General features: G+C 33.2%; 1 long non-coding RNA gene across 1 annotated transcript in view; it reads right to left on the bottom strand.

Annotated features, from left to right (window-relative positions):
* Positions 1-23,671, bottom strand: part of LOC141503448 (uncharacterized) — a 177,770-nt gene extending 154,099 nt beyond the window's left edge. Inside the window, exon 1 of the long non-coding RNA XR_012472849.1 lies at positions 23,603-23,671. This is a non-coding gene — a long non-coding RNA (uncharacterized LOC141503448). The remainder of the gene's footprint in view (positions 1-23,602) is intronic.
* Between the last annotated feature and the right edge of the window lie 401 nt (positions 23,672-24,072).

Genomic DNA, 24,072 nt, shown 5'->3' with positions numbered 1-24,072 from the left:
ATAACAACCCAATGAGGTAGACTATTATTGTCTCCATTTGGCTTATAAAGTAGCTGAGTAGCGACTATTAATTATCTGTGCCAGAATTTAAATTCAGGTCTTCATGATTCCAAGCCCAGCACTGTATCTTCTCTAAAATAAACACAAAGTTATTGAAGGAGTACTACAAGTCTTGAGTTTTAGTTAACTTCAAATTGCAGTTATTTGTGATAATAAGAAGTGAAATGAGCAAAGTTTCAGAAAGTAACTCAGAGAAGTTAGCAGCACTCCCAGGAAGAGAATAAATTCCCTGTGATCTATAGAAGATTATATAAATTTTCCTGGAAATTATTGTGAGGTGATACTGCAAGACATCATTTATGGAGCATAGCAATCCTTTTATTTCATCCTCATTGATTCTCATTTTATCCCTGTTGGGACATTCCCAAATCCTTACTTCTTCCTTCAGTTCTACCCAGATTCCCTTACTGTTTTGGCTAAGAGGTTTCTCTTATACCTTTATCCACATCCTGATATCTCTTGGCATTATTCCCCATTTGTTTTTCATTTTAATCCAGTCTGATAAAGAGGTAGTTTTTCTCACCAATGCCAATTGCTTTACATGTATCCTCTCTCATTCTTTCTCATAATATTACCTCTTCAACTATCCTTACTTTCTAGTTTTCAGTCTTTCCCTACCCATTGGTTGCTTTCCTACTGTATAAATAGATAACCAAATCTGAAAAATATGCTTACTAGAACTTGGCATCCTCTTATACTATCATCTAATACATTTTCCTCCTTTCACAAGTGAAATCCTAAATTATAAAAATATATGCCTCCTTGCATTGCCTTTTCTTCTTCTCTTCTCATTGATTGATTAACCTTTCGAAATACAGCTTCTAACCTTGTCACTTACCTAAAATTGTTCTCTCCAAGAGTATGAATGATCTCTTAATAGCTAAATTAGAGCCCTCTTTTTAATCTACATTGTTCCTAATCTCTGCATAATTTGTCACTGTTAACTACTCTCTGCTCCTAGATATTCAATTAGGATATCATGAAGTGCTGACTAGTTGTAATCAATGGGGTCTTCAAGATTAGTAAATAGAGAGAGATGATCTTAAATCTAAGAAGACTTGCTTTCAATTCTTTCCTCTGACATGTACTAATTGTGTGGCATTTGAGAAAAGGATTTCAGAGAGTGGAAGGAAATTATATTGGATAGGTAAAGTTAGATTATGGGGACTCTTGAAAAATAGACATACAAGTGTACATTTGACTTCTTCGGAAGACATTCTTTTATCTGGTGCAAAGGAAAGCAAACTGATTTAGGTCTAGGTGTGAGTATTCATAATTTGTTTTACAATATGTGCAGTCTTGGTCAATTATTTAAGGTCTCAGTTTCTACATCTGAAAATGAAGGTAATGCATTAAAATACATCTGAAACTCTTTTCAGTTCTGAATCAATAATCTTATAAAAATAAAAAGGAGTCCCTGGGTTGAATTATCCCAGCAAGAAAAGTTTCAGGAAATGATTCTAGGAAGGCAAGAGTCCCCCAGGAAGACTGTAAATTCTCTGTGATCTGTAGAAGGGTCTTAAAGCATATATTGTAAACCAATGTCATTATCATTGTCACTATAATAATAATCTTCAATATTACTCCTAATTAACACTTTGACAAATGGCAAAGCTCTGTCCAAGTTCATTCATCTTTCTTTAGGTTTCAGTTTCAGTTTTTTTCAGTTAGTAAAATGAAGAAGAGTTAGAAGTGATCCAAGACATTTATTTCCCCATTCTAATATTCTATGATTACATAATTTTATGATTTTGGTATCCAATCCAACCCAACTATATTCAATTATTCAATAAGTTATTATTATAGATTACATAAATTGTGCAAAGTATAAGCCATTTAAAATATTCACAGAAAAGGCAAGCTAATTTGACTGTTATGGAGTCTTAAAATGGGTAGCTAGGTGATGCAGTAGATAGAGAATGGGTCCTATAGTCAGGAGGACCTGAGTTCAAACCTGGCCTCAGACACTTAATAATTACCTGTGTGACCTCGGGCAAATCACTTAAATTTTAAAAAATAAGTCTTAAAATATTGAGATTTTGGATGAAAAATTGAAATAGTTTAACTAATGAAGTTATAACAACCATCTTAAATATAATCTTAATATATGACAATCAGCTATGGGCTTAACAATAAATATTCATAAGGATACAAAAATGATGGGAAAACATTTTTTAAAGAAGAAAAGGCATGCAGGAAGTCAGGAGAAGTGAATGTTTTTAGTTATAGAAATTAGGCTAACAATTCATTGAGTTCAGCATATGGAGCATGAAGGAACTTTATCTTTATTTTTAACAGAAAAGTTCAATGTCTCTTCATTATCTGCTTATACCCACAGTACACACTTATTCTTATCTGAATTCTTAACCCTTTTGGGAAAAGAAACAGTCTAGCACACTATTAAGTGTATGCAACAGTCTTGTGGTGGCATTCTAGGTGTCCTTATCTAAGAATTAGCAGAGCAATAAGCCCCATTATTGTGCAATTGAATGTTCAATTTTAGAAGCTCATTCTGAAAGTTTTCCAGTAATTTTCAGTAGTTGTTCTTTGTAACATGAATAGAAGTGATTTATTCTTTTTGTTGTATTTTTACAACCTACGCTTAGTGGGAGTGTGAGGAAAACTGTGGTAACATAGACAAGATTTTCTTTTTGTAGTAGATTCCATCAGATTTTGGCCCTGAAAACAATCAGATGCAGCTTATTCCTCAACCTCCAGTACAAATTAGGCAAATCAATGCTAATTTCTTCATTCTATAGGTTATATTATTTGTGGTCTTCCCTTTTGTATAGCCCACAACAAAGGCAAGACACTGCTGAACAATAAGCATTTTATGTTTATCCACTCAAAGTTAAGTTATGCAATCCTTGAAGATATGACTAGAGAGCTCCAATGTTCTACATCAAGTCATTAGCAAGAATAATTCTCAATGCTTAATTTGAAATTTGAGAATATGTCCTTTAATATTGGAATAAAGTCTGATGTTATTCATAGAAGAATGAGCTTTTAATGAGAAACAGTTGAATTTGAATTCCAACTCATTCTTAATAAGGAAGTTACTAGGGACAAATGATTTAATTTCTCTGAGTCTCAGTTTTCCCTTCTTTAAAATAACTGATCATAGCACTAACATCAAAAGGGTGTGATAAAGTTCAAACCAGATATTTTTGTAAATTTGAAACACCATATTAAGATTAGCATTTAGTATCACTAAACAGTGCAGCTTTAATTTTATATTATTTAATTTTATATAGCAAACATACCTTTCTATATAGAGATATATAGATATAATCCCTATTCTCATACCTTAAAGTCTGAAGCTCACTGAAAATGCAGACATAAATGAATAATAAACTGATGCTCTCTCTCTCTTTCTCTCTCTTTGTCTCTCTCTCTCTCTCTCTCTCTCTCGAGAGAGAGAGAGAGAGAGAGAGACCAAGGGAGGGAGTGAGAGCAAGAGAGAGAGAAAGAAAGATACATACATTTATAATATATATATATATATATATATATATATATATATATATATGTAAACCTTCATATGGTATGCTTAGATATGTGCATGCTCATTCATCCATCTATTCATTCAACATCAATATACTATTTTATTCAGCAAAAAAATTATATTGTTCCTACTATGTGTTAGGCATGCTCCTATATGCCAAGGGGAAATAGAAAAAAATAGCCATTTATTGCCTTTAAAGAGCTTAAATTATACAAGGGGGTTGGGGAGAGTGCCATGTTTGCAATGTGTACTCAGATAAGTAAATAAGTATTTGATGAAGGAAAAAAAACACCAATATCTGGGAATAAGAACAAGGAAACTTTCATATAAGAGGGGGTGACAGAGAAGAGCCTTGTAAAAGGAATATAATTCCAAGAAGACAAGGTGAATACACATTGAGGCCATTCTGGGTAAAGAGAACAAGACTGGTGATATAAAGTTTGTAGAGATTACCTCTGGCTTAAATGAACTGTCCAGAACAATTTCAGTTTATATATTATTCTGAGAAGGAACTGCTCATGGAAGAAAACTCTTGGACAAGAAACTGCTGATGTTGTTTTGTGCTTGCGTGAGGTATTATACCAGACTGGTGTATACTGAAAGGGAGAGAATAGCCATGGAGAGGAGCAATAGGATAGCAACAGGAGTGGAGAGAGACAGAAATCATTGAAGGTGACTTTGAGGCAAAAACTTGACCATCCCATGAAGATTCCAAAGTGATAATTGAGTGCTATGCATAGTTGACAACATTTGAGATTAGCAATGAAGAGAATCAGTTCCTGAGTTTGATCATGGGTGCCATGAATCTGAATTGATTGTTAATCTGTCTTACCCAAACCTCTATGTCTGGGAGGGCTTAAGAAGAAATATAATATTCATTATTGAGAAGCATGGGAGTCATTTTTATATGGATACAGATGTGATTCAGCTCCTGATTTATTTATCTTTCTGATCTGCCTTGATTGAATATCTTTTCATTTTAAAACTCATGTATTGTTTTGAAAGACTTAAGAACTCTAATCAACTCAGTAAACATCATAATTTCAGAGGACAGATTATGAGGCATGTTACCCACTTCCTGATAGAGAAATGATGGAGAAAGAGGAATCACATTGTGTAGCACACTAAATATAAAGTGAAGAGTTTATGTTCTATATTCTAGTCAACATCCATGATTAACAATTCATTTCAACAAATAGTTTTTAAGGACTATAAAAGAAATAATAGAAGGAATCATAAAACCTGAGTCTAAGATCTAGTTTTTGCCATTTATGATCCTTGAATACGGTCAAGCCTCTTCATGTCACTGGGTTTCAGTTACCTAGTCAGTAAAATGTTGATAATAATCTTTGAACTACCAAGAAATGAAAGACATGCAGGGAAATTATGAAAAAATGACCAAAGAAATAAACTCTGGCTAAAAGTAAAAATAAACAACTGGAAAATGAAACCCTAAACATTAGAATTGAACAAATAGAAACCAATGAATCTATGAGACTACAATATTCCATTAAACAAAATGAAAAGGCTGAAAAATTTGAAGAAAATGTAAAGTACCTTTCAGGGAAAACAAATGACCAGGAAAATAGATCAAGGAGAGACAATCTATGAATCATCAGACTGCTAGAAAGCCTGAAGCAAGAAAAGTGCCTGGAAAGCATCACACAGGAAGTTATAAAGGAAAACTGACCAAATTTATTAGAACAAGATAACAATATAACCACTGAAAGAATCCACAGAACCCCTTTGTTTGCCCTCATTAGACAAGCAGAGAGGTAGTAAAGTTTTGTTGAGGAGGAATAAGAGAAAAGGAAACAGTAAAATATAAATGGAGATAGCATAGAGGGCAATACAGAATTAGTAATCTTAACTGTAAATGTGAATGGGATGAACTATTCCATAAAATGGAAGCAGATAGTAGAATGGAATAAAAGCCACAATCCTACAATATGTTGTTTACAAGAAACACATTTGAAGCAGGGAGATATACACACAGGATAAAAGTAAAATGTTGGAACAAAATATATTATGCCTCAGCTGAAGTAAAAAAAGTCTGGGGTAGTGAACCTAATCTCAGATAAAGTAAAACCAAAAATCCATCTCATTAAAAGGGATAAGAAAGGAAACTACATCTTCTTAAAAGGCACCATTGGTAATGAAGCTATATCATTACTAAACATGTATGTACCTAGTGGTAGAGCATCCAATTCCTAGAGGAAAAGCTGAGTGAATTACAAAGGAGAGATTAATAAGGACATTAAAACTTTAATTATGGGAGACCTCAATCTCCCTTTCTCAGAATGAAATAAGTCTAACAACAAAGTAAGCAAGAAGGAAGTTAAGAAGGTGATATGATAGACCTCTGGAGAAAACTCAATGGGGATAGAAAAGAATATACCTTTTTCTTGGTAGTACATGGAACCCATACCAATACTGACCATTGACAAAAACTTTATAATCAAATGTACAAGGGCAGAAATAATACATACTCATTTCTCAAACCATGATGCAATAAAAATTACATGTACTAAAGGGTCGGGGTGGATGAATCAGGAACTAATTGGCAATTAAATAGGGGAAGAAATTAAATAGTTTTATTTTAAATAATGGGTAGATCAAACAGCAAATAATAGAAATCATTAATGATTGTATCCAAGAAAATGATGGTAATGAAACATCATATCAAAATTTATGGGATGCATCCAAGGCAGTTTTTGAGGAGAAACTTTACATCTCTAAATTCCTATATGAATAAAATAGAGAAAGAGGAGACTAATGAATTGGGTAAGCAACTAAAAAGCTAGAAAAAGAACAAATGAAACATCCCCAATTAAATACCAAATTAGAAAATTTGTGATTAATAAAGTTGAAAGCAAGAAAACCATTGCTCTCATAAAATACTAAGATTTAGTTTTATAGGAAAAGCTAACAAAATAGACAAACCTTTGGTTGATCTGATTTTTAAAAAGAATGAAGATAACCTAAATTACCACTATCAACAAATGAAAAGGATGAACTAATCACCATTGAGAAGGAAATAAAACAGTTAATTTGGGGCTATTTTGCCAACTGAATGCCAATAAATTGGGTAACTTGGGTGAAATGGATGAATATTTACAAAAATACAAACTACCCAGATTAATAGAAGAGGAAATAAATTCCTTATTTACACATAGGGCAAAATTAACCCCATTTCAAAAAACGAAATTGAAGAAACCATCAATAAATTCCCTAAGAAAACATCTCTAGGTCCAGATGGGTTTACAAGTGAATTATACCAAACATTTACGGAACAATTAATTCCTGTTCTACATAAACTATTTAAAAAATAGAAGAGGAAAGAGTTCTGCCAAACACTTTATGACACCAACATGGTGCTGTTACCTAAACTAAGAATAACCAAAAAAGACAAAGAAAATTGTAGTCCAATCTCCCTAATGAATATTGATGCGAAAGTTTTAAATAAAATTTTAGCAAAGAAACTACAGCAATTTATTACCAGGATAATACATCATGATTAGGTTGGATTTATACCACACAGACAGGGATGGATCAACATTAGGAAAACACTCAACATAATTAAGCATATCAATAGAAAAACCAACAGAAATTATATGATTATCTCAATAGATGCTGGAAAAAGCCTTTGATAAAATACAACATCCATTCCTATCACAAACACTGAAAAGTTTATGAATTAATTGAATTTTCCTTAAAATAATGAATAATATCCATCTAAAACACTCAACAAATGCCATATGTAATGAGAATAAATTTGGAGCATTTTTCAGTAAAATTGGGGGTGAAACAAGGATGCTCATTATCATCTTTACTATTCAATATACTATTAGAAATGCTAGAAGTAGCAGTAAGAGAAGAAAAAGAAGTTGAAGGAATCAGAATTGGCAATGAGGAAGCAAAACTTTCACTCTTTTACAGATGATATGATGTTATACCTAGGCAACACAAGAAAATCATCTTTAAAACTCATTCAAACAATTAACAAATTCAGAAAAGTAGCAGGATAGAAAATAAACCCACATAAATCATCAGCATTTCTATAGATGAACAACAAAATGCTAGTGCAATAGATAGAGAAATTCCATTTAAAATTGCTGCAGACAATATTAAAAACTTGGGAGTCTACCTCTCAAGTCAAACCCAGAAACTGTATGAGCATAATTATAAAGCATTTATCACCCAAATAAAGTCAGATCTAAATAATTGAAAAATGTCAAATGTTCATGGTTAGGCCAAGCCGATATAATAAAAAATGACAATTCTATCTAAATTAAATTACCTATTCAGTGCCATGCCAATCAAACTACCAAATAACTACTTTATCAAGCTAGAAAAAAATAGTAACACAATTCATCTGGAGCAAGAAAAGGGCAAGAATATCAAGGGAACTGATGAAAAAAAATGTAAAGGAAGGTGACCTAGCTCAATCAGTTCTAAAACTATACTATAAAGTGGCAGTCATCAAACTGCCTGGTACTTGTTAGAAAAGAGTAATGAATCAGTGGATTAGGATAGATTCAAAAGATACTTCAGTAGATGACTACAGCAATCTACTATTTGACAAACCCAAAGACATCAGCTTCTCAGATAAGAAATCACTATTTGACAAAAAAAATTTTGAAAGACTGGAAAATAGAAAAGCTAAGCATAAATCCACATCTCACACCTATACCAAAATAAGGTCAAAATGGATACAGGATTTAGACATAAGGAGCAATACCATAGATAAATTAATAGACCAAAAATTATCTATCTAATCTATGGAAAAGGAATAAATTTATGACCAAAGAAGAATTAGAGAACACTATAAATTGTAAAATGCATGATTTTGACTATATTAAATTGAAAAGTTTTTTTTTTCCACTAATAAAATCAGTGATACCAAAATTAGAATGAAAGCAGAAGCCTGGGAAACTATCTTCACAATTAGTTTTGATAAAAGTCTCATTTCCAAAATTTATAGATAATGGCAACAATTTGTAAGATCACAAGTCATTCCCTAATTGATAAATGTGAAAGGATATAAATACTTTTCAAATGAAGAAATTAAAGCTATATAAAATATTATGAACAAATGCTCTAAATCACTATTGATTAGAGAAATGAAAATTAAAACAACTATGAAGCAGTGCCTCACACCTGTCATTTTGGCCAATAAGACCAGAAAGCACAAAGATCGATGTTGGAAGGGATGTGGGAAATCTGGAACACTAATGCATTGTTGGTTGAATTGTGAACAGATCCAACCTTTCTGGAGAACAATATGGAACTATGATCAAAGGGCAATAAAACTGTTCATACCCTTTGACCCAGCAATTCCAATTCTAAGTTTATATCCAGAAGAATTTATTAAAAAATGGAAAAAGTCCTACATGTTCCAAAATATTCATAGGAGTGCTTTTTGTAATGGCATACAACTGGAAATTGAAGGGATGCCCATCCATTGAGGAATGGCTAAACTAGTTATAATACGTGAATACTATGGAATAGTATTGTTCTATTAGAAACCATAAGTTATTGGATAAGCACGGAATGACTTACAAGATCTGATGTTAAGCAAATAGAGTAGAATGAAGAGAACAATGTACACAAAAAGAACATTATAAGATAAACAGCTCCTCTTAGGATCCAGAGAGCTAGGACAACTATATTTGACTACCTATAAACTATATTATCCCCATCCAGAGGAAGAAAAACAAAATAAAACAAAACACAGAGAAAAAAAAATAACCCTTCTGAATCTGATGGACACTTTATAAAAATTTCTTATGTACCTCTTTCCCTTAATCCTAATTCCTCATGCCAAAAATGAATATTTTATAAACTTTTATCAAAATATGTATTAAAAATGCTATCCTGACTGTTCCATGCTGAGGGGAGTAGGGTGGGATGGGAGGGTGGAGGGAAATTTTGTAACTTGGAAATATACATTTCCATATGAATGAAAAATAAATAAATTTTAAACAAAAATAAAAGGAATCTAATGTCTATCTGCTTACTCTATGTTCTATACTAAGTGCTAAGAATTCAAATACAAAATTAAAGACACCCCCTGCTTTCAAGATTACTTTTAATTTATTTAATGTTTTATTTTTCTCCCCTATTCCATGTAAAAACAGTTTTTAACATTCACTTTTATGACTTTGAGTTCCAAATTATCTCCTTTCCTTCCCCTCCTTTCTACTCCCCTAGTGAGAAGGCAAAGAGTTTGATATTGACTCTATATATCAAGTCATTTCCATAAGTTATGTTGTGAAAGAAAATACAGACCAAAATATAGACCAAAATGAAAACTAAGAAAATAGAAAATAAAAATAAAAATTGTAGAAAAAAAGCATCCTTCAATCTGTCTTCAGACACCATCAATTCTTTCTCTGGGGGATAGATCACATTTTTAATCATAAATGTTTCAGTTGTTTTAGATAATGTGTTCCTAAGAATACCAGAATTATTCACAGTTGATTATCTTAAAATGTTGCTGTTATTTTGTGTATAGTACATTTCACTGTGCATCCACTTATGTAAGTCTTTTCAAGTTTTTCTGAGAGCATTGGCTCATCCTTTCTTATAGCAGAATAGTATTCCATTGCAATCACAAAACACAGTTTGTTCAATCATTCCCCAAATGATGGACATTCTCTTAATTTCCAATTCTTTGCCACCAGCAAAGAACTTCTATAAGTATTTTTGTACAAATAAGTCCTTTTGCTTTTTGTTTTTTATCTCTTTTGCAATTGAAAACCTTATTAGTGGCATTGCTGTGTCAGAGTATGCATGGTTTTTCAATCCCTTTGGGCATAGTTCCAAACAGCTCTACCAAATGGTTGAATCAGTACATAACTTCACCAATAAGGCATTACTGTCTCATTTTCCAACCCCCCCAATGTCTGTCATTTTCTTTTTCTGTTTTATTATTAAATCTAATAGGTATGTAGTATTACCTCAGAATTGTTTTAAATTGCATTTCTTCAATCAATAGTGAGTTAGAAGATTTTTTTCATATGCCTATAGATAACTTTGATTACTTCATCTGAAAAGTATGGATCTCTTTTGATCATTTGTCATTTTTTTACAAATTTTATGCAGTTCTCTTACATGTTTGAGAAATAAGACCTTTATAGGAAAAATTTGCTTCTAAAATGTTCAGTTAGTGTGTTAACTATATTTTCCTTCAACCTATTTATTCTATTCTCTCTCCTTTCAGCTTGTTTCTCCTCAAAAGCATTTTACTTCTGACTAATCCTTTCCTCAATCTTCCCTCCTTTTTATCACCCCCCACCCATTTCTGATTACCCTCCTCTGATCACCCCCCTTCTCTGATCACCTATTTTTGTGTAGGGTAAGATAGATTTCTATATTCAATTAAGTGTGCATGTTATTCCCCCTTTGAGTCTATTCTGTTGCAAGAAAGGTTTACTCACTCCCCCTCTCAGCCCCCATCTTCTCCTTCAATGCCTCTTTAAGAAACATGCATTTTAAAGGAGAAAACAGTAAGCATAAGAAATTGGTAGCCTGGGAGAACCACTTTGTTAATGAAAATTAAAGAGATGAGTGGTGTTATATGATAATAAATTGAAGATAGGCAAATATGGGATAAAGGCAGAATTGAAATGGACATGGTTCATAGTTCCAGAACTAGAGGACAGGTAAAGAGTGAGGAGAAAATGGTTTGAATAAAATAGTGAAGTGTTTGTCTGGAAAGCATTAGAGGTAGTCACTACAGAAAAGTGAAGGAAAACTGGCACTTAAATGATATAATGCCCTGGGAGAATCAATCATTAACCCGGTGTTTGAGGTCCCAGGTTGAAAGTTTCTCCAGTATACAAACTTTGGTGAGTGTTTTGGGAGAATGTTATAGTGGAAGGACTGTTATTCAATTCTCAGCCATACAATAATCCATGATAATTCCAAAAGACTAATGATAAAACATTATCTGCCTCCAGAGAAAGAACAGATATTGATTGAATACAGCCTGAAACATGATAGCCTCACTTTTTTCCCTTTTATTTTTCCTTTATTTGATATTTTCTTAATTCAAAATGACTAATATGCAAATATTTTATATAATTGCATACATATAACCTATATCTGATGGCTTATCATCTCAGGGAAGAGGGAAAAAAAGGCAGGTGAGATAAAGATAGAATTTGAAATTCAAAATTTTAAAGAAAATTTTTTTTTAGGTTTTTGCCAAGGCAATGGGGTTAAGTGGCTTTCCCAAGGCCACACAACTTGGTAATTATTGTCTGAGGTCAGATTGGAACTCAGGTACTCCTAACTCCAGGGCTGGTGCTCTATCCACTGCACCACCCAGCCACCCCAGGAAAATATTTCTTTAAAAAAAGAGAAAGTATTATTATTTAGTTGTATACTGTAATTTGTTTATTATTTAAGATTCATTTTAATTACTAGAGACTTTGCACTTCTATTTGTGTTTGATGTGACAGAGTAATAAAATTGTATTGATGCTTGTTCTCTTGTGCTAGAGAGACAAGTTCACTTAATAGACAGAAATTCAAATTCATGAGTCAACAAAACCTTAGTTGGAGTCCTGCTTTTGAAGAAAATTGTCTGTGGGACTCTAGACAACACACACACTCACACACACACACACACATTACTTGTTTTCTAATTATGTACAAAAGCTTCTACCTATCATTTTTGTGAGATTTCGAATTTTACAATTTTCCCCCATACTCCCTTCCCTCCCCCCACAGAAGGCAATCTGATCAGCTTTATATTGTTTACATACTATGCATTGATCAAAATTGAATGTGTTGAGAGGAAAAAAAAATATCCTTGAGGAAGGAATATGATATTAGAGATAGCAAAATTAAGTAGTACCTAAGACAACTTTTTTTTAAGAATTGAAAGTAATAATCTTTAGTCTTTGTTTAAACTCTACAATTCTTTCATTGGATAAAGATAGTATTCTCTGTTGCAGTTACCCTAAAATTCTCCTTGATTATTGCACTGATGGAATGAGCAAGTCCATTAAGGTTGAACATTACTCCATATTGCTGTTAAGAAATACAATGTTCTTATGGCTCTGCTTGTCTTGCTTAGCATCAATTCATGCAAGTCTTTAGAGGCCTCTCTAAATGCCAATCCCTCCTGGTTTCTAATAGAACAGTAGTGTTCCAGAACATACATACATACATACATACATACACCACAATTTGTTCAGACATTCCATAATTGATGGACAACCCCTTGATTTCCAGTTCTTTGTACCACAAAGACAGCTGCTAGGAATATTTTTGCAGATCTGGGATTTATCCCCTTTTCATGATCTCTTCAGGGTATAGACCCAGTAGTGGTATTGCTACATCAAAGATTATACACATTTTTGTTGCCTTTTGTACATAATTCCAAATTGCTCTCCACAAAGGTTGGATGAGTTCACAACTCTACCAACAATGCCTTAATATCCAAGATTTCCCACATCCCTTCCAACATTAATCTTTGTTCTTTCTGGTCATATTGGCTAATCTGAGAGGTTTGAGGTGGTATGTCAGAGATGCTTTAATATGCATTTCTCTAATGAGTACTGAATTAAAACACTTTTTCATATGTCTAAGGATAGCTTTGGTTTCTTCATCTGCAAATTGCCTTTGCATATCCTTTGACCATTTGTCAATTGGGGAATGGCTTGGTTTTTTTTAATAAATTTGACTAAGTTCTCTATATATTTTACAGATGAGTTCTTTGTCAGAAATAATACTTATAAAAATTATTTACTGATTGACCACATTTCTTTTGATCTTGATTACAGTGGTTTTGTTTGTGCAAAAGCTCTTTAAGTTAATGTAATCAAAATTATCCTGTTTGTTTTAAATTATGTTCTTCATCTCTTCTTCAGTCATAAACTTCTTTTCTTTCCATAGATCTTACAGGTAAAATTTTCCTTTTTCACCTAGTTTGCTCATAATATTGTCTTTTATGTCTAAATCCTGCACCTATTGTGATTTTATTGTGGTATAGGTTGTAAGAGGTTGGTCTAATCCAAATTTCTGTCATGCCATCTTCTAATTTTCCCAACATTTTTAATGAGTATTAAGTTCTTATCCCAGAAGCTGGACTCTTTGGGTTTATTAGACAAACCTTTTGATGTTCTAGGACACATAAGACTGTAAAGTTTCAAAAGAGGTACAAAATTCTCTATGTCACTGAAATCACAAATACAGGCCCAATTTCTATCCCTTTTGTCCTATTGGTGGTAAAGATCCAAATCTGTTAGTGACTTGAGAGACCATTTATTCCAAGCTACTCTTTTTATAAAATATGTAACTATAACCCAGAAAGGTGAAATAGCTCACTCAGTTTCCCATAGATCATGAGAGAAATAGCTTGTGTGACTCAAAATCTAATTTATTTTACAGTTCTTCATGAGTTCCTTTTAAGTACAGTTAAATAATGAAATTAAACATTGGGAAAAAGTGTCAACACAAACATTATAATAATATGCTGATTATTAATGAACATTCATGGGAAAAAGATTGAACTGAGGGAGTCCAATGACAGCTTTCTGGGAAACCTTCTCTAGGTGTCCCAGTTCTCAGTGATCTTTGCCTATTATAAACCTCTAGAACAACCATCTGCCAATCATTGGACATATAACATATTCTACCTTATTCTATATGTTTCACTTTTATATTTACATTCTCTCTCCCCAACTGAACAATAAGACTCCTAGAGAGAAGGAAATCTTTTACCTCTGTCATGCCAGGACCTGGATCTATGAATATCTTTTCTAATTTTTTGTTGTTGTTCATTAATTTCAGTTGTATTTTATTCTTCATCACTCCATGTGCGATTTTCTTGGCAAATATACTGGAATGTTTTGTTATTTCCTTCTCTATCTCATTATACTGAGTGAGGAACTGAGATAAATAGTATAACATGACTTGCCCATGGTCACACATCTAAAAAGTACTTAAGGTCAGATCTGAATTCAGGAAGATGGCTCCAAGTCTAGTACTCTATTCACTCTACCACCTAATTGCATATCTTGTATAATTTAGTGGATGCTTAAATAATCATTTTAATTCTTCTGTTATATATATATATATATATATATATTTAATATCATTATCTGATGACAAATGAATAGCTTGAGTAATGTTACTCAACTTCCTCAAGCTATTCATTTGTCATCATGACAAAAAAGTGAAATTAGTGATAGTCCAAAACTAGAGCAGTCTTGGTACCTTCTGGTACCACTAATCCATCACATTACAGAAACAGTACTGAGAGTCATTTTGTGTTTTTGTTTCATGGATGAAGAGTGTTAAAGAATTAATAATCTGATAAACTCCCTACAAGTGACAAGTCTTTATGTGCTGATGTTAATAAAGTCAATATCGTCTTTGGCAAGATGGAGTTCTACCTGCCAAGGTATATGTTCAGTAAGATTTTTAAAATTTTTGATCTATGGTTTTTACTGATGAATTTGCTAATGATAAAACTTTCTTTTTCAGTTCAGATCAAACCTGTTCTATGATTTATAGTCAGAGAATTGATTAAGGCACAGATTCAAGCAAATAGCACATATCAAAGATCAGAAATGAACGCAACTTAATCATCTCCAGAAAATCAATGGAAGAAATTCAGAATTACACCTTCTTAGCTCTCCCTGACCTTGGATCCCTTTCTTCTCTCTCTGGTTGGAGAAGATGGAAAGTAGACATCTGGGAACTCTTCTATGATCCTCCTCCTTTTAAGTATAACACCCTGGGAACCATTTTCATATGCTATTTCCTACATTTCATCATCTCTAGAAGATAGATAGGCAGTCTGATAAACATCAGACAAAGAGGCAAGAAGAACTGACTCTACATTCATCCTGAAACACTTACTAGATGGGTGAACCTGGGCAAATTACTTCTGTTTACATCAGTTTCTTCATCTGTAAAATTTGGATAATTATAGCATACACCTCCCAGGATTCTCTGGTTCAAATGAGATAATACTTGCAAAGCAATTACACAATGTGTGGGACATAGTAGACCCATAATACATCTTTATTTATTGTCTCTTATCCATGCTTTCCTGACTCTGAAGTCAACTCTCTACCTATTACCTGATGTTGCCTCTCTCATTTAAGTGATAATGTAGGCTTGACAATTACTAGTAGGAAATTATGCTTGAAACCTTCAATGTGTTCATACTAGTTCTGTAACTTGTTCCAACACTATAAACAGTCATTTTGTCCCAGCTCTTGGCTCTTTGAATTGTGTTACTGCCTTTGGCTACAAACACAGAAAATTGACCTAATAGTAGTTTGGACTAGAGTTAGACAGGATTGTGACCTGGAAAAATCATAAGCCAACAATAGATTGAAAAGGGGTTGGCAATATTGTTTAAGGATGATGGATATTATTAATATGAGACTGGGAACAATAAGATAATAAAAACTAGAAAAAGGAGAAAGTACTTGCTACCATATAAGTAGAGAAGAGATCAAAGCAGTTTGCTTTGTCAGAACAGGATCAAAAACAAAAAACAATAAAAGTATATAAGAGACATTAAGCACTATTAATTACTGTGCTTTGTAGGGATAAATTGTTGTTCTTAACTTTTTGTTGTTTATAACTTAAATTGCTGTCTCTCCTCTAAAGAAGCTCAGTTTCCCAGGACTATGATGATGCCTTTATGATAACCCTTAGGGTCGTTGCTGGGAGAGTCACCAAGGAAAGAGAGTATTTTTTTTAATTGCTAAATTCAGCATTTATAAGTACATGTCTCCTTGAGAAAAAGTGCTACAGTTAATTGAATTAAGTGATTTGATGAAACTCAAGTTAGTCTTGAAAGCATTGCTATGACCACCTAGCCAGTGTGACTACTTTTTTAGTGAACTTGAAGACTTTTTTAATGCCTCAAGAGGATCTTTTTCTTTATTTTGACCTGAGTGTAGCCACTTTACTCAGTCATATGCAAATTCTCACCAATTCCTCTTGTGCCCTATCAGTTGTTGAGAATGATACTTGGCCTTAGATTTGAATTCTCCAGGGCTATAAAGCTTATTGTAGGCTTCATTACCTTCGCTTTGATGTCCTGTGTAGATTTTGTAACAGGACAAATTCCAGAGAGCATGTCAATTAACACTAGTCTCATGGAATGTCTCATGGAGGTACATGGCTACAGGAGACAGCACAGCACTGGTGAAAACATTGCTAGGGGCAGCAAGGTGGTGCAGTGGATAGAATACCAATCCTGGATTCGGGAGGACCTGAATTCAAATCTATCCTCAGACAATTAATAATTACCTAGTTATGTGACCTTGGTCAAGTCACTTAACTTCATTGCTTTCCAAAAAAGAAAATATTTCTGAGCTTGTTGTCATTTGTAAGCCATGACACTGCAATTCCTTAAACACAATTCAGTATCAGGGACAAAATGGAAAAAGCTAGATAAGAACTCAGTGATGATGGGGAGGCTAGGTGGTGCAGCAGATAGAGCACCGGCCTTGGAGTCAGGAGTACCTGGGTTCAAATCCAGCCTCAGATGCTTAATAATAATTACCTAGCTGTGGGGCCTTGGGCAAGCCACTTAACCCCATTTGCCTTGCAAAACCTAAAAAAAAAACAACTCAGTGATGTAGAATAGGTTGTTGGTGGACATGGAATAGCTGGTCTGGAGTGTTACAGGTCCTCGGGTTTCCATTTCTAAATCAACCTTCACTTTCATTGTGTCTACACTAGTAGAAGAGACAGAAAGGAGGACATAGCCCTTCTCCCTGAGAATCTTTTTTATGCCCCTTCAGTGCAGCCAAAGGCTCCCCAATCATCCATCGCCTTCAAGTGAGAAATGAGAAAGCCATTAACTTCCTCAACCTGTGATATAAAGGAAATCATCCTCTGAGTGGCATTACTGTTTAAGGATTCCAAATGCTGGTAGCCTGAAGGATCATCAGTTAATTTGGAGAGGAAAACTCCCTCCTCTAAAAGTCCTTGTGGCACATTATTCTAGTTATAATTGTTATTTGAAGGAAAGCATTATACTTTTCTGAACCTGTTTCTCATTTATAAGATGGGAATAATAATACATTTACAGTCAACCTCACAGATTTGCTGTAAGAAAAGCATCTTATAAAAAATTAAGTATTGTAGGAAAATGAGAAATTCATCATTCAATGCTTTTCAAAATGAAATATTTCATTGGTATTTTAGAACTTAAAAAGCACAAATTTAAGTCTTGTGCTTTTAGTAGTTTTTTTCTCTCTTTTGTTGCTTTGTCCAAAAGATTAATAATGTGGTAGATAAAGCACTGCTTATATATCAGGTGACTGTAAAATGGGTTTAAATTTACATGTGTACACTTTAGCAAATAACTTCATCTCCCAATTGTGATTTTCCTTCTTTGTAAGCTGGGCTATGTAGTCTTTAAAATCTCTTCCAGTTCTAAATGTAGGACAGCTTTTGTGGCAACCAAAAAAAAATAAAGAATAACTATTTACCATACTTAATTTCCTTCTAAATCATATTGCTATATAGATCTATATAGGCTTATTTTTGAATTATTCTTTTTATTTTTGAATTATTCTTTTGATAATTTCATGGAAAGTCTTATATACTTAAAATTTTTCCAAGCTTGTATTTATTTCTCAAGCCAACAGGTTTGTGAAAGAATCAAAAATCAAAGATAAAATTCCTCATTCTTTCCTCTCTCAGAAATTCCTTCTAAGAGGATTTATCAAAAATGCTAAACTCACTTACAATTAATTTCTTCTTAATTCCCTTGAAAACTTATATATGACCCTGGAGTATGTCCATTCCCCCTTGACTAATTCAAACACTATTCTCAAAGAATAGTGGTTCCCAAAGAACTTTTTATACTTTGAAGCATGAGGATGATTGATTTGATTCACTGATAGAAATGTTTTCTCAACTCATTTAGTTATTGAGATTAAATGAGGGTGGAATGCTTTTGACTCTTACCTTAATCTATGTTTCATTATGTTTATTTCATTCTGAAAATATATATTCAAATATAATGTGAGTATATTTCCTTGTGAGTCATTCAAAGTAGAGTGGTAGATATGAATTTTAATAGAAAATGATTCATGGGTTCCAAGTGGGGACAAAAATTTCACTAATCATATTTGTGATAAGTTAATTGAATATTTTATGTGAATTATTCCTTCATTCTTCAAGCCAACAAGTAAGCCCAAAAAACCCTGAGAGAAGGAATGGAGAGGAATACCAGCCACAGTTAGGACAAGTTACTAAACTATTTACACTATTTACAGCTGAAACATCAGTCTTTACCTAAGGGAGTAGGACAATTCTTCTAATATATATACCTTTATCTAAAAAAATGGAACAAACTCTTTACTTATCTTTATTACATTAGGAATATTCCTTTTACTTTGTATTGAATGGCCCTTCTAATTTTCTTTTCTTTCTCTCTATGTCTTTGTTTTTTTTCTCAGTTCTAACCTTTCCTTTATTTTTTTCTATGATCCTAAAACCTGAAGAGGCAAATAGGTGGAGATGCAGATTGATGGGAATACTCATAATTTTACACTCTAAAAGTTATCCAGTATAATCATCCTTTTTATTCATAAATCACCTTCCTTAATATCATGCAAATGAAATCTATCAAATGACAAATTAGTTTGTATTTTACATTTCTTCCCTTATCTTAATAAGCAAGTTATTTATAAACAAAAGGTATCATTTTACAGCTGATCAAACTGAAGTTAAAAAAGGTTATTAATTTACTTCCTTAAGATCACATATCTGGTTCTTGAGAAAAGGCAAGATTATAATTCATGAAAATATTGTTTCCACTATTTTCTCTACTACACCACTACCCTAAAAGAATCATTCTAATTTCTCCCTTCCTCAACCTCTTACTTTCTATTTTTCCACTCCATCAAGACAACTACCATACTCCTGTGATCCCTCTCTGTCCCTATAATTACTCATAAAAAACAAACAAAGTAAGCACAAAGGATATTTCACTGCTAAAGAGATGTTCTAAACTACATATAATATGTTCTAATATGTAAGTAATAGTATTAAAAGAAATATTAAAGGCTCGGGTGGCTGAAGTCTGGGAGATTAATTTCAGGTTAGTTAGAAATTCAACAAGTCATCATCACCACCCAAACATACATAGAGCTCTGCTTATTGTAGTCCCCCTTTCTCCTTTATCTTGTTGAATATCTGCAAATATAGAGCAAACATTGGTTTTTGAGTCATAGTGACTTGTGTTCTAATCCTTCCTCTAATCATTACTATCTTTGTGATCTTAAGACACTCAAACTCTCTGCAACACACTTTCACCAAGTTTAAAAGAAAATGGTTAACTTAGATGACCTTTAGACAAATAATCAACATTCTTTTTTGTAAATAACCCCTAAGTTCCCCTAAGTATCTCATCACTATTAGAAACCTCATGGTAGATATTCCAGTTTTTATAAAACCTGGATTTGACATTGTTCCTCACATTAAAGTCTAGCAGATGCTTTATCACTGACTTTTTGCTGTTATTGTTATTCTAAGCAGTAATCAGAATTCACTTGATAGCTCTTGGTCTCTTCCTTTATATTGTGGTACAAACTGTAGGTAACTTAAGTATGCAAAATAGGGAAAAGAAAATTCATATATCATGTGATGTTCCCTGTCCATGGTATAATGCATATGAGTTTAAAAGGCTAGTTATGATTCTTCAGTGCCAGGTTATCTGAGGGAAATTGCTTACTACTCCTTACTACAAGTAGTAAAATTAGTTAATAACCCTCAAAGCAGAAGATTTTCTTATAGAACATACTGTTTTTTTGTTAAATGTTCATGTTACCATTTTTGGGTGGTGTTTAATATTACAATATGTGAGCCCAGTTAAATGAAAGATGAACTTTCTTTATTATGCTAGTTCTACCACTTGGAGTGTGTGATACATAACCTTTCCAGTATAATTTGCAACATAAAATTGTGAAGATATTTGTAGGATGAAAAAGGAAGTTGTGAATGAGAAGGAAAAGATCTATTTAACTTGTGCCTTACTTTCACAATTGCCTCATAACTGATAAAAGATATCCAAATAAAACAAATGAAAAGCCTATTACTTTTCTGGTTTCAGAGAGTATATATTAGACAAAGTGGTATACTAGAAACAATATTAAAATTGGAGTGATAGTACTTAGTTTTGAGTACTGACTCCACCATTACAATCCCTGTGTGACCTAGCTTCTTCATTTGTAAGATGATAGTATAAGATCAAATTATCTCTGAAGTTCCTTCCAACTCTGAATCTAAGCTCCTATAAATAGCTTTGACCTATTAATACCAAGTATGACAATGAATAAAAGTTTACTTTTCCTCTCAAAAGGTAGTGCATTTGGAGAGAATAGTAGAAAACCATTTTTTATAAAAACAGATTCTTTCACTTTTTTGATGCATGAATCAACTTCATTTAAAAAAAAAGATAGCCAATTTATTCACTAATACCTGATGCTTGCATAATACAGCTTTCTGCCTTACAATCACACTCAATGTAGATTGTCTCCATTTTTGAGGAACCTAAGATTTTAGATATATTAGGTGATTAGGCCCAAGTCACAGAGCTATTGAGAGGGAGAAGTGAGATTCTAATTCCTCTCTCTGTTATTCATGCTGCTCTTAGCTCAGATAAGTTTATCACATCATTTTTCAATGTCTCATCAAAGTCATTTCTTCACCCAAATATTTTTCCATGGATTTAGGTACTTTGTAAGGACATTATTTCCCCTTCTCTCCTGTTACCAACTCAGCTTTACTCATTTCTCAAAAAATATACTGTTGATGATTAATCCTGAAGATGCCTTTCTCCCAGGGAAGTCATCAAAGTTTCCAATTTTTTAAAAAAAATATATTTACATACAGAGGAATAGTAAGAAAAGATAATTCATTAAATAAAAATAATTTGGTAGCAACTAAATTGCAGTCCTATTATAAATTACTGAGTAATACAATGAAATGGAGGAAAATAATATTTGAGGTAGATTAGTCTGAAAGTTATCTTCAGGATGAATTGGAGACCTTTTCTTACTTTGTTTAATCATTTAAGTTTAATTTTTTCCAGAAATTCATATCAGCAGGCAACAGCAGAAGAAGGCAAGGAGATCAACTCTACTTATACTCACAATCTCATAATGTTCACTGAATGAATGAATAAATTAGGCACAGTATTTCTAGCAAGTACAATCCTTATCTTAATTGATGGAGAAAGTAAGAGAGAAGTTAAAGAACACACCCATGATCACAAAAATGCTATCAATGGTGTCTAGTCCTTCTGTCTTCCTAATTTCTAACTTTTACATTGCTGGTCTGACCTTTATGTTGCTGATTAAAAATTGTAAAGGAAAAATATAAAAGAAAATTCAGCTGAGATATTAATATTGCCTGCAGATGTAGTAAAGGATCATTTCTCCCTATTGCCTCTTACGAGACCTGCAGGATATCAAGTTTAGTTTATTCTTTTCTTTGTTAAAATTAAATCTCTTCAAAAACATTCTCTCCTATTTGTTAGTACAGAGCTGTTAGTCCATCTAGAAAAAGAAGCAACTTATATATTTCTAGGGTCACAAAACTGTAAGAAAAAAGGAACTGTAAGGTTTTGTTCATCTTGAAGAAAATGGAATGTGTGCAGGCATGACTTTGAGAGCGCCTTTAGATTATTAATCCACCATGCAATGCATTGTGGAAGGTGAACCTTCAAAGGGAAGGAATTAATTGATAGTCTGCCAAAGTCTAAGAAACCATCTCCTGCTGAATTAATCTTCCTACAGTGGTGTCACTTTCCCTCACCACTGGCTTACTGGTGATGAGACATCATGCAGACCCATTATCCAGGCTGGAGACAGACGCCAACTTTGTCTCACTTCCCACAGTCTCCTGCTGACATGAATTTGTGGGAAACTCTAAAGCTGAGATGATTAAACACCCAAAGAGAGTGTGTCCATAGCTCAACTTACTCCAGAGGTGTCCCATTTGCATGGCCTTCCTGCCATATGGGGAGGTATTGTCCAACACTCCATCTCTGGTGTCTTGATGCCATTCAGAGGCTTAGCCAAGCATGAAAGAGAACATGTGCTGTTGATGCCTTGGCCACACCACATGGAGTTCTGCTGGGTTTATAGTAGAATTCCAGGAAGAACTCTGGTCTCAAAGGCTGACTTTATTATTGGTATTAGAAATTCAGAAACATAATTATTTTATATACTGGAGCACTAGCAGATAGGGTGTTCTTTCCCTACTTCTCTAGGAAAAAAAAAAGTTTAGAGAATTGTTTGTTTATTTGTTATAGTCAGGATGTCAAAAAGGCCTGAGTGATTTTTTTTTGTTATAGCAGCAACTTTTATTTTTTCTTTATTCTTTCCTCTTGTGATTAATGTTTCACTACTCAAACACCTTCTATGCACTTTTAGATATAAGGGATGTTCTTGGGGTTTCAGCTATAAGTCCTGGAAAATGAGGTTTTCTAGTCTGCCAAACATTTTTATTTTTGTTACTGCTACTATTGCTGCTACTGCCACTGCTGATACTACAATTACTACTGCTACTTATTGTTTATAAAGCCAGTTAACATTTATAATGATTTTACTGTTATTTTGTTTTATATATATATATATATATACATATATATATATATATATATATATACTATAATTATTTTAACCATTTGACATATTATGAAACTGAGGCTACTTGTCTCACCTAATTTCATAAAGACCATATATGTCTGAGGTAGGATTTGAATCCAGCTATTCTAGAATTCAAATCTAACCATTTAATTTGTTCTAGGTGTTCTCTCAGGGGCTAAAGAACAGTTAAATATTGTTACTATTATATCTTCCCTTAGGAACTATCCTGAGAAATTTCATAGAATTCCATGAATAGAATTCCATGAATCTTATTCTTTGATTTCAAAAAAAAATTATCTATGCAGATCTTATGCCTAAGGAAGTTTTTTCAAAGTGAACCAAAATTGAAACAAAATGTGTGAGAAAGCTCTGGAAATGCGACTTACCTAATCAGCTCAAGGATAGAGAGAGGATGGGACAAACTGTCTTGCTCCCAAGTCCATTGTAGAGGAAGAAGACATGATAGCTTGTGATGAGGGATAGGGAGACAAGATCTTCATGTTGTGGCATCCATTATGACTTCATATACCATTCCTTTTGAGCTTACTGTATCATCATTCCTTGAGGGATTGGGATCAAATGGTAAGTGCAGAGACTGTAACTACTATTGCTGCCCTAAAATTATAGTGCCACAAATGTAATAACATCATGGATGAAAAGAGCAGGAGATATTTTGATCCTGGAACAGATAGGGACCAGGATTGGGAAAAAGCAAAAGTTAGAGTGCTGAAAAGAATGGAAATTGGGATACTGATTTTCCACACTCTCTTCTTCATTTTGTTGTTTCTGAATTATGATTTTGAGATAGAATATAGAGGTTCCTCTGCTCACTCCTTTCCATAAATTCAGAATTTAT

Source organism: Macrotis lagotis, chromosome X, assembly GCF_037893015.1.
Source record: "Macrotis lagotis isolate mMagLag1 chromosome X, bilby.v1.9.chrom.fasta, whole genome shotgun sequence".
Classification (NCBI taxonomy): Eukaryota; Metazoa; Chordata; class Mammalia; order Peramelemorphia; family Peramelidae; genus Macrotis; species Macrotis lagotis.
Note: the sequence above shows the minus strand (reverse complement) of the source record. Positions and strands in the feature narration are given on the sequence as shown.